The sequence below is a fragment of the Rhinopithecus roxellana genome, chromosome 16, assembly GCF_007565055.1.
Source record: "Rhinopithecus roxellana isolate Shanxi Qingling chromosome 16, ASM756505v1, whole genome shotgun sequence".
NCBI classification, from domain to species: domain Eukaryota; kingdom Metazoa; phylum Chordata; class Mammalia; order Primates; family Cercopithecidae; genus Rhinopithecus; species Rhinopithecus roxellana.
This window is the reverse complement of record NC_044564.1, coordinates 23,115,736-23,128,349: the sequence shown is the minus strand read 5'-3', so window position 1 is coordinate 23,128,349 and position 12,614 is coordinate 23,115,736.

Here is a 12,614-nt window from a genome sequence, read left to right as displayed (position 1 = left end):
TATGGTGGAAGAGCTGAGAAGCCTTTCAAGGGAAGGTGAGGCAATGCAGGGGAAGATTAGCAACCTTAGGAACTTTCTATCATCCCTAGGCTGCGGGAAGGAGGGGAAGTGCAAGGGTCAGGGTAACTTAGAAGCCAGAACTTTGGGGGCCTTTTTAAAGATGGGGTCTGTTGCCCAGGCTGGAGTGTAGTGTTGTGATCATGGCTCATTGCAGCCCCAATCTCTTGGGCACAAGTGATCCTCCTGCCTCAGCCTCCCAAGTATCTGGGACTGCAGGCATGTGCCACCACATTTGGCTAATTAAAAAAAAAATTGTTTTAGAGACAGGGTCTCCCTATGTTGCACAGGCTGGTCTCAAACTCCTGGGCTCAAGTCATCCTCCTGCCTCAGCCTTCCAATGCCTTGGGATTACAGGCATGAACCACCGTGCCCAAGAAAGATAGCATTTTGACATCTGCCAAACAACAGTTTGGCATGGACTGTCAGCAAACAGTGGTTTGTGATAACTATCTTGTTAAATAAAAAGAGAGTTGTTCTTTTCCTCCCTTCCCTCGTCTTAGTTCCCAACCACCAAGGAGCTAAAACCCTTCAGGAGAACCTTCCAGAGAACTAGAAGAGGAGGAGCAGAATCAATAGAAGGGATCATATTCTCCTCTCCACCACAGGTTCCTTAAGCCATGGCTTAAGATGAGTTCTGCACTGGACCTGAGACTGGAGTTTTAAGCCATATTGGACTGAGTTTTTAAATAACCAAAAGGGAGCAGAGTGTTATGGACTCTGACCATGATGTTGTGAAGAGGTACAGAGACATTTGTCATGGCACAGATGAAGACTGTGATGAGTGGCAAGTTATGTTTATACCTGACCAAGCTCAATGCTCAACAGATAAGTTCAATTTATCCATCACTAAATCTATCCCTGAATCCATTGTCCCACCTTTCCCTGAAGTCTCAGAGGAATTTCTTTTTCTTTTAAAGTGAATTCCTGGCTGGGCACAGTGGCTCACACCTGTGATCCCAGCACTTTGGGAGGCTAAGGAGGGTGGATCACTTGAGCTCAGGAGTTCAGGATCAGCTTGGGCAACATGGTGAAACTCCATCTCTACCAAAAATACAAAAATACCAAAAAAAAAAAAAAAAAAAAAAGCAACCAGGTGTGGTAGTGTGTGTCTGTGGTCCCAGCTACTTGGGAGGCTGAAGTGGGAGGATTGCTTGAGTCTCGGGGGATGGAGGTTGCAGTGAGCCGAGATGGCACCACTGCACTCCAGCCTGGGTGACAGAGTGAGACTCCATCTCAAAATACAAATAAAAAAATAAAAATAAAGTGAATCCCTTCATCCATACTCATATATCCATTAAGAAAACATTTATTTGAATTCTAAAATGTGTTGCCAATGTGAGGTACAAAGATTAAGGACAATAAAATTCCTTCTCATGGAATGCACAATCTAATGGGGTAGAAAGTACTTACTTTAAAACCAATGTATTAAATTAAATTGAAAAGTGGCCTGACTAAGCCTCAAAGAAGAGTAATTAGAATGCAAGGGAAGAGAAAACATTTCAGGCTGACAGAAAACCCATGGGCATGGAATAACATGGCCCACTTAGAGGATTATAGATAGCTCTATATGTTTAGAAGGCATATGTGGCTGCAGAGGAGGCTGGAGAGGAAGATGGAGCCAGGACCACCTGGTGGGCTGAGATTCTTATTCTCCACCCTGCAGGCTAGTGGCTCTGAACAGCAGTAGTACTTTTCCTGGAGGGGCACTTTGGCAGGTGGTGGGTGTGCAGGAGGTAGTGGGGGCAGGGGGGAGGAGGGAGGAGGGCAGGTGGGAGGGGGTGGGGAGGAAGGGGGCATTTTCTTGGTTGCTATAGTGATGAGAGTGGGTGCTACTGGCATTGTAGTAGTTGGAGGCCATAAATGTTAGACTCTGCAATGTGAGGACAGTTCCACATAATTAAGAATGTATTCCATGAGAGAAGGAATTTTACCTTGTTTTGGTTGTTAATCCTTGTACCTTGACACTGGCAATACCTTTTAGGTGTCAAATAAATGTCCTGCATTCGGCATGATTTAGATATCCTGAGTTCTGCACAGTCTTCAAATATTGCACCAAACAGTTGTGTAGGGTGTTATATATAAATACATCTGGTCTGTTATTGCTTATCCTAACACTGGTGTTTAAGGCTGTATCTTTCTTTATGGAGTGGCTTCTGATATCTTAAATCAAAATTTATTCATTCCTTGTAATTAGATGATGGAAGCATCTAATTACAATTAGTTGAGTGCCTCCTTTGGTGTTCTATCACAGTTATATGCAACCATTTACATATTGAAATACGTATTTTAAAAAATAAGTTATTGTCTTTTATTTCTCAAGTTTTATTTTTTTTTGTAATAGAGTCTCACTCTGTTGCCCAGGCTGGAGTAGAGTGGCGTGATCTCGGCTCACTGCAACCTCCACCTCCCAGGTTCAAGGGATTCTTGTGCCTCAGCCTCCCGAGTAGCTGAGATTACAGGCGTCTGCCACCATGCCTGGCTATTATTTCTCTTCTATATTACAGTTAGGACATTTTATTGAGGTTTTGAAATTATGTGTAGAGATAGGTTGTATTATCTACGCATTTTATTTTAAGTTAGTAAAGGTGCCGTTAGAAAATAATTATTAGAAGGAAGGTTTAGGTTTGGTAGCATCAAGAGTCATTGTTTAATCACTGATTTTCAAAGTGTTATTTTGAGCTGCAGAGCTCATACATTTTTGTTCATGAGCTCCTTAAAATAATAACCCACTCACACAATTTTAAATTGAAATCTAACTTTATTATTACAAGATTTTTTGTTTTTGTTTTTGTTTTTCGAGACGGAGTCTCTCTTTGTTGCCCAGGCTGGAGTGCAGTGGCGCGACCTCGGCTCACTGCAATCTCCGCCTCCTGGAATCAAGTGATTCTCCTGCTTCAGCCTCCCAAGTAGCTGGGATCACAGGTATGCACCACCACGCCTGGCTACTTTTTGTATTTTTAGTAGAGATGGGGTTTCTCCATGTTGGTCAGGCTGGTCTCAAACTCCTGACCTCAGGTGATCCACCCTCCTCAGCTTCCCAAAGTGCTGGAATTACAGGTGCGAGCCACAGTGCCAGGCCAGATAAAGTAGACTTTTAACTATGTTATTGAATGAAGTACACCAACTATGAAATAAGTTAATTTTTTTTTTTTTTTTTTGAGATGGAGTTTTTCTCTTGTTGCCCAGGCTAGAGTGCAATGGTGGATCTTGGCTCAATGCAACCTCCCCCTCCCAGGTTCAAGCGATTCTTGTGTCTCACCTCCCGAGTAGCTGTGATTACAGGCATGTGCCACCACGCCTGGCTAATTTTTGTAGTATTAGTAGAGACGGGGTTTCTCCATGTTGGTCAGGCTGGTTTCGAACTCCTGACCTCAGGTAATCCACCCACCTCAGCCTCCCAAAATGCTGGAATTACAGGCGTGAGCCACCACGCCTGGCTAGTTACTTAATTTTGTTTTGAGACAGAGTCTCACTCTGTCCCCCAGGCTGGAGTACAGTGGTGCAATCTTGGCTCACTGCAAGCTCCGCCTTCCGGATTCACACCATTCTCCTGCCTCAGCCTCACGAGTAGCTGGGACTACAGGTGCCCGCCACCATGCTCGGCTAATTTTCTGTATTTTTAGTAGAGACGGGGTTTCACCATGTTAGCCAGGATGGTCTCGATCTCCTGACCTCATGATCCACCGGCCTCAGCCTCCCAAAGTGCTGGGATTACAGGTGTGAGCCACTGTGCCCAGCCCTTAATTTTTTTATTCACGGATTTTATTCAACGTAGCTGAAGTATTTTTGTGGCTTGTAAAACTTTTAAGTTTAATTTTCTCTTTTTATTTTATTTTTAATTGACAATATACATACTTATGAAATACAATGTGATGTTTTGATACATGTATAGTGTGTAATTATCAAATTAAGGCAATTAGTATCTCAAAAATTTATCATTTCTTTGTGGTAGGAACATTCAAAATCCTCTCTTGTAGCTATTTTGAAAAATACAATAATATTGTTAACCAAAGTCACCCTACTGTGCAATGGAACACTGGAACTTACTCCCCCTGTCTATCTGTAACTTTGTACTAGTTGGCCCACCTCACCCCATCTACCCCTCCTACCTATGCTTCCCAACCTCTGGTAACAATTATTCTACTCTTTACTTCTTTTTTTTTTTTGAGACGGAGTTTCGCTCTGCCACCCAGGCTGGAGTGCAGTGGCCGGATCTCAGCTCACTGCAAGCTCCGCCTCCCGAGTTCACGCCATTCTCCTGCCTCAGCCTCCCGAGTAGCTGGGACTACAGGCGCCCGCCACGTCGCCCGGCTAGTTTTTTGTATTTTTAGTAGAGACAGGGTTTCACCATGTTAGCCAGGATGGTCTCGATCTCCTGACCTCGTGATCCGCCCGTCTCGGCCTCCCAAAGTGCTGGGATTACAGGCTTGAGCCACCGCGCCCGGCCTCTACTCTTTACTTCTAAGAGATCAGGTTTTTTGTTTTTTTGTTTTTTTGATTCCACATATGAGTGAGATCCTGTGGTATTTGTCTTTCTGGCTTATTTTACTTAATGTCCTCCAGGTTCATCTCTACTGCTGCAAATGACAGGAATTCATTCTTTTTTGTGCCTGAATAGTATTCCATTGTGTAAATATACCACATTATCTTTATCCATTCATCTGTTGATGGACACTTGGGTTGATACCATATCTTGGCTACTGTGAATAGAGCTGCAATTAACATGGGAGTGCAGACATTTCTTCAGCATACTATTTCCTTTGCATAAATACCTACTAGTGGGATTACTGGATAATATGGTAGTTCTGTTTTGAATTTTTTGAGAAACCTCTATACTGTTTTTCATTATGACTATACTAATTTATGTTCCCACTAGTATAAAGGTTCTCCTTTCTCCACATCCTCATGAGCATTTGTTACTTTTTGTCTTTTTGATAAGAGCCATTCCAACTGGGATGAGATGATATCTAATTGAGGTTTTGATTTGCATTTCCCTGATGATTAGTGATATTGAGCGTTTTTTCATATACCTGTTGGCCATTTGTATGTGTTCTTTTGAGAAATGTCTATTTTGCCCATTTTAAAAATCATATTATTTGGGATTTTTTTTTTTTGGCTATTGAGTTGTTGAGTTCCTTATATAGTCTAGGTATTAACCGTTTAGATGTATAATTTGCAAACATTGTCTTCCATTCTGTAGCTTGCCTCTTCATTTTGTTGACCGTTTCCTTTGCTGTGAAGAAGCTTTTTAATATGATGCAATCCAATCTCGTTTGTCATTTTTGCTTTGGTTGCCTGTGCCTTTGAAATCTTATCCAAAAAATCCTTGCCCAGTCCAATGTCATGAAGGGTTTTTCCTGAAATTTTTTCTAGTGCTTTCATGGTTTTCAGTCCTTATATTTAAGTCTTTAATCCATTTTGAGTTGACTTTTGTAAATGGTGAGAGATAGGGATGTTTATATATTTATTTATTTAGAGACAGAGTTTTGCTCTTGTCACCCAGGCTGGAGTGTAATGGCACTATTTCGGCTCACTGCAACCTCCGCCTCTTGGGTTCAAGTGATTCTCCTCCTCCCTCAGCCTCCCAAGTAGCTGGGATTATAGGTGCCTGTCACCACACCTGGGTAATTTTTGTATTTTTAGTAGAGACGGGGTTTCACCATATTGGCCAGGCTGGTCTCTTTCTCTTGGCCAGGCTGGTCTTGAACTCCTGATCTTGTGATCTATCCACCTTGGCCTCCCAAAGTGCTGGGATTACAGGTGTGAGCCACGTGCCCTGCCCTGTCTCTCTATATTTTTAAAACAGAAGACAGGGTCTCACTATGTTGCCCAGGCTAAACTTGAACTCCTAGTCTCATGAGATCCTCCTGCCTTAGCCTCCTGAGTAGCTGAAACTATAGGCACACACCACCCCGCTCAGTTGAAAACACGCCATTTTAATGCCAAGCTTTACTCTTCACAGAACATGGATATGGGGGGGAAAGACAGGAAGCCCCATTCATTGAAGGCACTTTGATTCATCTTCACAAATTTCCCTAGACCAATACTTGATATATATATCCTTTTTCTTGGTGCTCCAAAAGTTTTTACACCCTAGAATAATTCATCATAATAAAATTTGGCTTGGGGGAGGGACATGCCTTTCTGTTGTAAACTGGAAGGGTGGTTGTCAGCACAACTGTTGTGAGCACAGGTCATTCTCAGGCAGATCAGTTTTGGGACTGAGTACATAAGGAAGTTCAGGGTCTGGAGATGGATTCCCTTAAAGCCATCTGCACAAACATAGTCCCTGGAAAGCCTTTTTGTGCTACCACTGTTTGAAGGCTGCTGCCCAGAGGTTCCCTGAAGGTGCCTCAGGGGTTCTGTTTGAGAATGAGGTGAAGGCGAAGGGTTTCTGGGCCCACCTCCACTGTTTCATCTGGAGCAGCTGGGCTTTTTTTTTTTTTTTTTTTTTTTTTTTCTGTTTTACGTGTACGTTTTCATCTGAAGGAATGGTTTTGCTGCTAAAAATAACAGTGTGAAAAACATAGCCTCCAAGGGGGACCATTTAAAGATTTTAAGCAGTGACATGACATAATTAGGTTTTTGTTTCAAAAGGTCGCTTTGGCACCTGAACATATCGTGGAGGCTGGACTGGAGGGAAGTGAGACTGGAGAGACCCAGAGAGAACACAGAGTAAGAACTGGCCACTATGGGCTCCATCCCAGGGCCAGCATCCACTTTAGATGGAGCCAGGGTTCATGGCTTGCCAGTCTCCACTCAGCTCCTTCTCCCATTTGCATTTCCTGCCTGGCCTATGACCACCTTTGCCTTTGCGACTCCTGCCTTTGACTGTTTTTCGTCTTGGATATCCAGTTGGCCACCTAATCCTGTTGTTTCTTTCCTCAAATTACCTTAGATTTGTTCCTCTCTCCATTACTATCGCATCATCCTAGATTAGGCACTTAGCATTTCAGGCTTGGGTTTCTCCAGGAACCTCTTCACGGTTCTTGCTTTCAGTCTGTCTGCCCACCAATCTTACATCACCACTGCTTAGCTTCTCTTTGTTCTTCATGACATATTGCAGTACAGTTTTGTTCATTTTTGCTTCAGATTTCTCCTCTTCTTCCCAGTCTTTGGCTTCCATAGAAAATTCTAAGCAGAGCAGATTAAAATAGTGACTAGTGCATTTCCAGTCTCTAGAAGCAGTGACAACCATGTTTCCTTTGCCTCTTTTTATGCCAGATATTTGTAGAGTTAGCAGGACTTAAAAGGCAAGGGGATACCTTTCCCTCTTGCCACTTGCCTCTTACCACTTTTTCCTCAGTGAAAGATTTTGTGAAGAAGTGGAATTTCTTTCTTTTTTTTTTTTTTTTTTAGACGGAGTCTCGCTCTGTCGCCCAGGCTGTAGTGCAGTGGCAAGATTTCAGCTCACTGCAAGCTCCGCCTCCCGGATTTACGCCATTCTCCTGCCTCAGCCTCCCCAGTAGCTGGGACTACAGGCGCCGGCCACCTCGCCCGGCTAGTTTTTTGTATTTTTTAGTAGAGATGGGGTTTCACCGTGTTAGCCAGGATACTCTCAATCTCCTGACCTCATGATCCGCCCGTCTCGGCCTCCCAAAGTGCTGGGATTACAGGCTTGAGCCACCACGCCCGGCGAAGAAGTGGAATTTCAAATTGAGTGGGGAGGAGATTATTTCAGGGAATATTATATTTGAGACTTCATGCTACGGACGCTCCCAAGGGGTGGTAAATAACTACTGGGGTTGGTAATAATGTCAAAGGGTGGAATAGGAAAATAGGGAAACAATCTATATACCTAGGAAGATGGGCCAAGTGTGAGACGGCAGAGAAGACCACCAGGGCCTTCCTGGAGACTCACAGAGGTGCCGGTCCAGGCCCAGATGGAGCAGACAGGTGAAATATGGTTCACCTGGAGCTTGAATCATCAAGAAAATAAATGTATGTGGTTGCTTCTCCTGACAATTCTTAAATTCCTCTCTAAGGAATCATTGGCTGTCTATGAAACAATTTCCATGGGAAAATGACTTGTTTGGACTGTATTTTCACAAAGCTGATATTTCTGGCCCTTAGAATATGATACCTGTTTGTCTTTTAAAACATATATCTATTCAGGTAAGTTGGAAGCTGGGATCTGATTTGAAAACATTTTGAACTTACAAAGATGTGTATGAATTCAAAGTAAAAACCCTTGACCCTTTAAACAATCACAGCAGTGCCATCCCCCTGCTTTTTTTTTTTTTTTTTTTTTTTTTTGAGACAGAGACTTGCTCTGTCCCCCAGGCTGGAGTGCAGAGGTGCGATCTCAGCTCACTGCAACCTCCACCTCCCGGGTTCAAGCGATTCTCCTGCCTCAGCCTCCTGAGTAGCTGGGATTACAGGTGCATGCCACCACGCCTGGATTTTGTACTTTTAGTAGAGATGGGGTTTTGCCATGTTGGCCAGGCTGATCTTAAACTCCTGACCTCAGGTGATCTGCCTGCCTTGGCCTCTCAAAGTGCTGGGATTACAGGTATGAACCACCACACGTGGCCCATAGCAGCCCTTTGAGGCTGCTGAATATCTGTGAGAAGATGAACTGGATCTTAGATCTCCAACCATACTGTGCACTGCTGCGTGGCTGTGAGGGAAGTAGGAGTTGGAGGGGAACTAGAGGTTTGACCTGATTTCAGGATTCTGTCTCTCCCTTATAGGGCTAAAGTAAAGAATGCAGAATTTGAATAAAGTCTGTATTTGCTTTCTATATACTTTAGTATATTTCTTTTTCTACATTACTTTCTCCTTTTCCTATTGAGATGTGTTGTGAAGTGTATCTTTCCTGCCTTATTTGATCTACCTTTCCATGGCTGTTCTCTGCCCTCTGTTGGCAGGTTCTCTTGGACCTGTCTGTCTGTGTGCAGGGGACAACTGCATGGAGTCAAAGCCCATTTCTGCTAGTCAGGTCAGCAGAGAGAAGCCTGGAAGATATTTTGTTTTCTGGATTTCTGTAGGCCTAGGAGGCATGATCTGGTGTAGAATAAACCTGAGGATCCAGATTCAGCTGCACAAATAGGTCAGTTATAAAACGTTTAATGCTGTCAGTTTGGGGCATCAGAGCCTGTCATGAAGATTAGCATGAGCCTGAATCCCATGGTGGTTGCAGAGCTCAGCTGGGGTCTTAAGGCACCTTTGGCCTGAGTGAAACCAGGATTAGGATTTCTTTTGAAGAAGGAACAGGGCAGCTTGGAAACCATAGGAGATTCTAGCAGCTGGCCAATTTGATGCTCTGCAGTTTAGTTCTGCATCAGAAATAAGGTGTTTGGGGCTGGGCATAGTGGCTTACGCCTGTAATGCCAGCACTTTGGGAATCTGAGGCGAGTGGATCACTTGAGGTCAGGAGTTCGAGACCAGCTGGCCAACATGGTGAAACACTGTCTCTAATAAAAACAAAAATTAGCCAGGCGTGGTGGCGGGTGCCTGTAATTCCAGCTACTTGGGAGACTGAGGCGGGAGAATCACTTGAACCTGGGAGGTGGAGGTTGCAGTGAGCCAAGATTGTGCCACTGCATTCCAGCCTGGGTAACAGAGTGAGACTCCATCTCAAAAAAAAGAAAAAAAGAAAAAGAAAAAAAGAGATAAGGTGTTGACTGACCCTATCCAGAAGAAATTATAGCTGGTATCTGTCTGTGAAGTAGAAGAAGGCCATGACAGTGCTACAAAGAGAAAGTTGGACCCTAGCTGGTTGCTGCCTAGGCCAGTAGAATCTAGATTTCCCAGGTTTTCTATGTATTGCAGCAGGGTCACCAAATACAGCCAAAATATTATTGTCCATATCAATGAGAGCAGTGATAGCTTGGATAGTGGGATATATACATAACCGAAGTTCTCATTTTTCTAATATTTTCAGCTTCCCCTCAAACATGAAAAAATAAATACCAAAAGCCTTTCACTGTATGTTAATAAAAAACTTCATTAGGTGATTTATCTTTTATCTCCCCACTCCTTCCCACTTCCCTTTTGTCTTTTAAAATTGATTTTTTAGTTTTTACTTGTGTTTTCTTTTTCTTTTTTTCTTTCTTTTTTGAGATGGAGTCTTGCTCCGTTGCACAGTGGTGTGATCTCTGCTCACTGCAACCTCTGCCTCCTGGATTCAAGCAATTCTCCTGCCCCAGCCTCCCAAGTAGCTGGGATTACAGGTGCCCACCACCGTGCCCAGCTAATTTTTCTATTTTTAGTAGAGATGAGGTTTCACCTTATTGGCCAGGCTAGTCTCGAACTCCTGACCTCAAACGATCCTCCCACCCTGGCCTCCCAAAATGCTGGGATTATAGGTGTGAGCCACTGCACCAGGCTCCTTCCACTTCCTTTTTTTTTTTTGAGACAGGATCTTGCTGTCACCCAGGCTGCCTTTATCCTCTGGGCTCAAGCGATCACCCCACCTCAGCCTCCCAAGTAGCTGGGACCACAGATTCGTGCCACCATATCCGATTGATTTGTTTGGCTTTTAATAGAGATTATAGGCATTACAGGCAAGAGCCACTGCGCCTGGCCCCTTCCTGCTTTCTAGTTAAGTGGCCAATTGGAAGGAAGAGGGAAAGGCAAGATGCTTGAATGTTTAATCCCTAACATAATGAATTGTCCTTAATGTTCAGAAAAATGACATATCATGCACTTGTACTTGCTTAGGAGTCTGGGTGACAGTGGTAGTGGTGGCTGATCCTCACTGAGGGCTGCAGGTGTTCCAGAGAGACTCACCTGGGTATTTGGTAGCTATTATACTGTAAGCACAGCTTTCTGCGGTAAGTTCCATGAGTCAGCAAAATATCTGTAAAGAGCCTCTCCTTGGAGACCATGAAACCTGCATTTTAGTCTCTTTTTTGCAACTAAAAAGCCATGTGGGATTGGGGGAGAGGAGCAAGTAAGGACACTGCGACTTTCCTCTCTGGGATTTGGTTTTCAATTATCTTTAAATGAGAGGGCTAAACAATATATTTATATGATTCCTCCTAGCCCTGCCATTCTGTAATTCTTTCAGGAATTTTGTCATTTTGGATTTGCTTGTCTCATAAAACAGTGAGTAGTTGCTTAAAAATCAATTATTCTATTTGGTTGACTTGGTCTAAACTATTTCTCATGTTGTCTCGTCATTCTTTTGACTGTTCCTTTTTTTTGCCTTGGCCAGATAGGACAAATTCCTTTTCACTACAGTATTGGGAGCCTGGAACTAGAGTTACCACCCCTCTGCGTTAGAGAAGGAGCTGTCCCGAGGCTTCCATCTCTACTGGGCTTGAGGCAAGAACATTGTCAGGGGCGGCCTGCTCTTGGCCTCTGTGCCCCAGGGATTGCAAATGTATGTTCCTCAAAGGTAAGGGCTGTATCATTTGTCTTTCTCTGTATTCACAGCTACAGCTTGTGCTAGGCAGCCCGTGTTCAATAAATACCGTGCCTAAGGATAAAGTAGCATTGTTCTTAATTTCCCCCCCAAACCACTAGGTGTCGCCTTCATCTCAGGGAAACTATGCCCGTCCTCGCCCTATACACTCCCACCCCACTCCAAGGCTCCAGGAGCGCTCTTGGTGATTTCTGGAGAAATCACTTGAAGGGGAAGAGAAACCGTGGCTCTCAGCGCGGGCAGAGAATGGGCTTAGGTGCATGTCCTTTATGACAGTTGGAGAAAAATCCCCAAGGTCCCATAGCAGTCCCTCTCAGCCAACATGAGATCATCCCTCACAAGCTGTTCTTGGGGTCAGATTGGCACTCCAGATATGGGGGCCCCGGGGAGAGCTTCCTAAGGCTGGAAGCCTGGGAGCAAGGTGGAACCCCAGGAGAGGGTGGATGGGCTTCCACTGCGGGAGGTGTCCCGCCCGTCCGTTACAGGCTTTCCCCAGGCGCCAGCCTGCACTGTGCAGGAGACAAAAGAAAATTGAGGCCCTGACTGAGCAGATGGTGTGGAGGAAGCCGGGCGGGCTGCGGTGGGCCTCTGAGGACACGGGGAGGGCGGGGGGGGGGGGTGGGGGCATGGAGACAGCGGGGGGCCTAGGGTTCAGTCCCAAGCAAGAAGGAGCCTCGTGGACTTTCTAAGGACTGGTGGGAAGTGTAGCGCAGGGGCCCCTGGCTGCTGGAGGGGCCCGTCCAGGGAGCGGGCCTGGTCCCCGGTGGAGTAAGCTGCACTGCCGTCGGGAGGGCGCTATGGTTTGCTAGGTGGGGGGGCTGGTGAGGACACCACACGTCTGGGGATCCTCGACAGCTTCCTGGAGACTGGAGCCACTGAGGGACTCAGGGAGTTCACAGGGGAGACCCAAGAAGAGCTGGCTAAGCGAGGGGGAGAGGACAAACCCTGGGGTCGCCGGCGTGTGTGAAATGGAAGGAGAGGTGGCGGGGGGACCAGGGGCGTGGGGGAGACCGGGGTAGGCCCTGAGAGTGAGGGAGCGCCCGGGAATCCTGCTGGTCGGCGAGGCCTTGGTGCGGAGCCCCCAAGTGCTCACTGGGGTGGGTTTGGGACCTGGCGGTCCCGGGCGCCCGGGTGGGGGGTGGGGGAAGGCAGCCGGCGCCGGAGGGTGGGGCCGGGAGGGAGG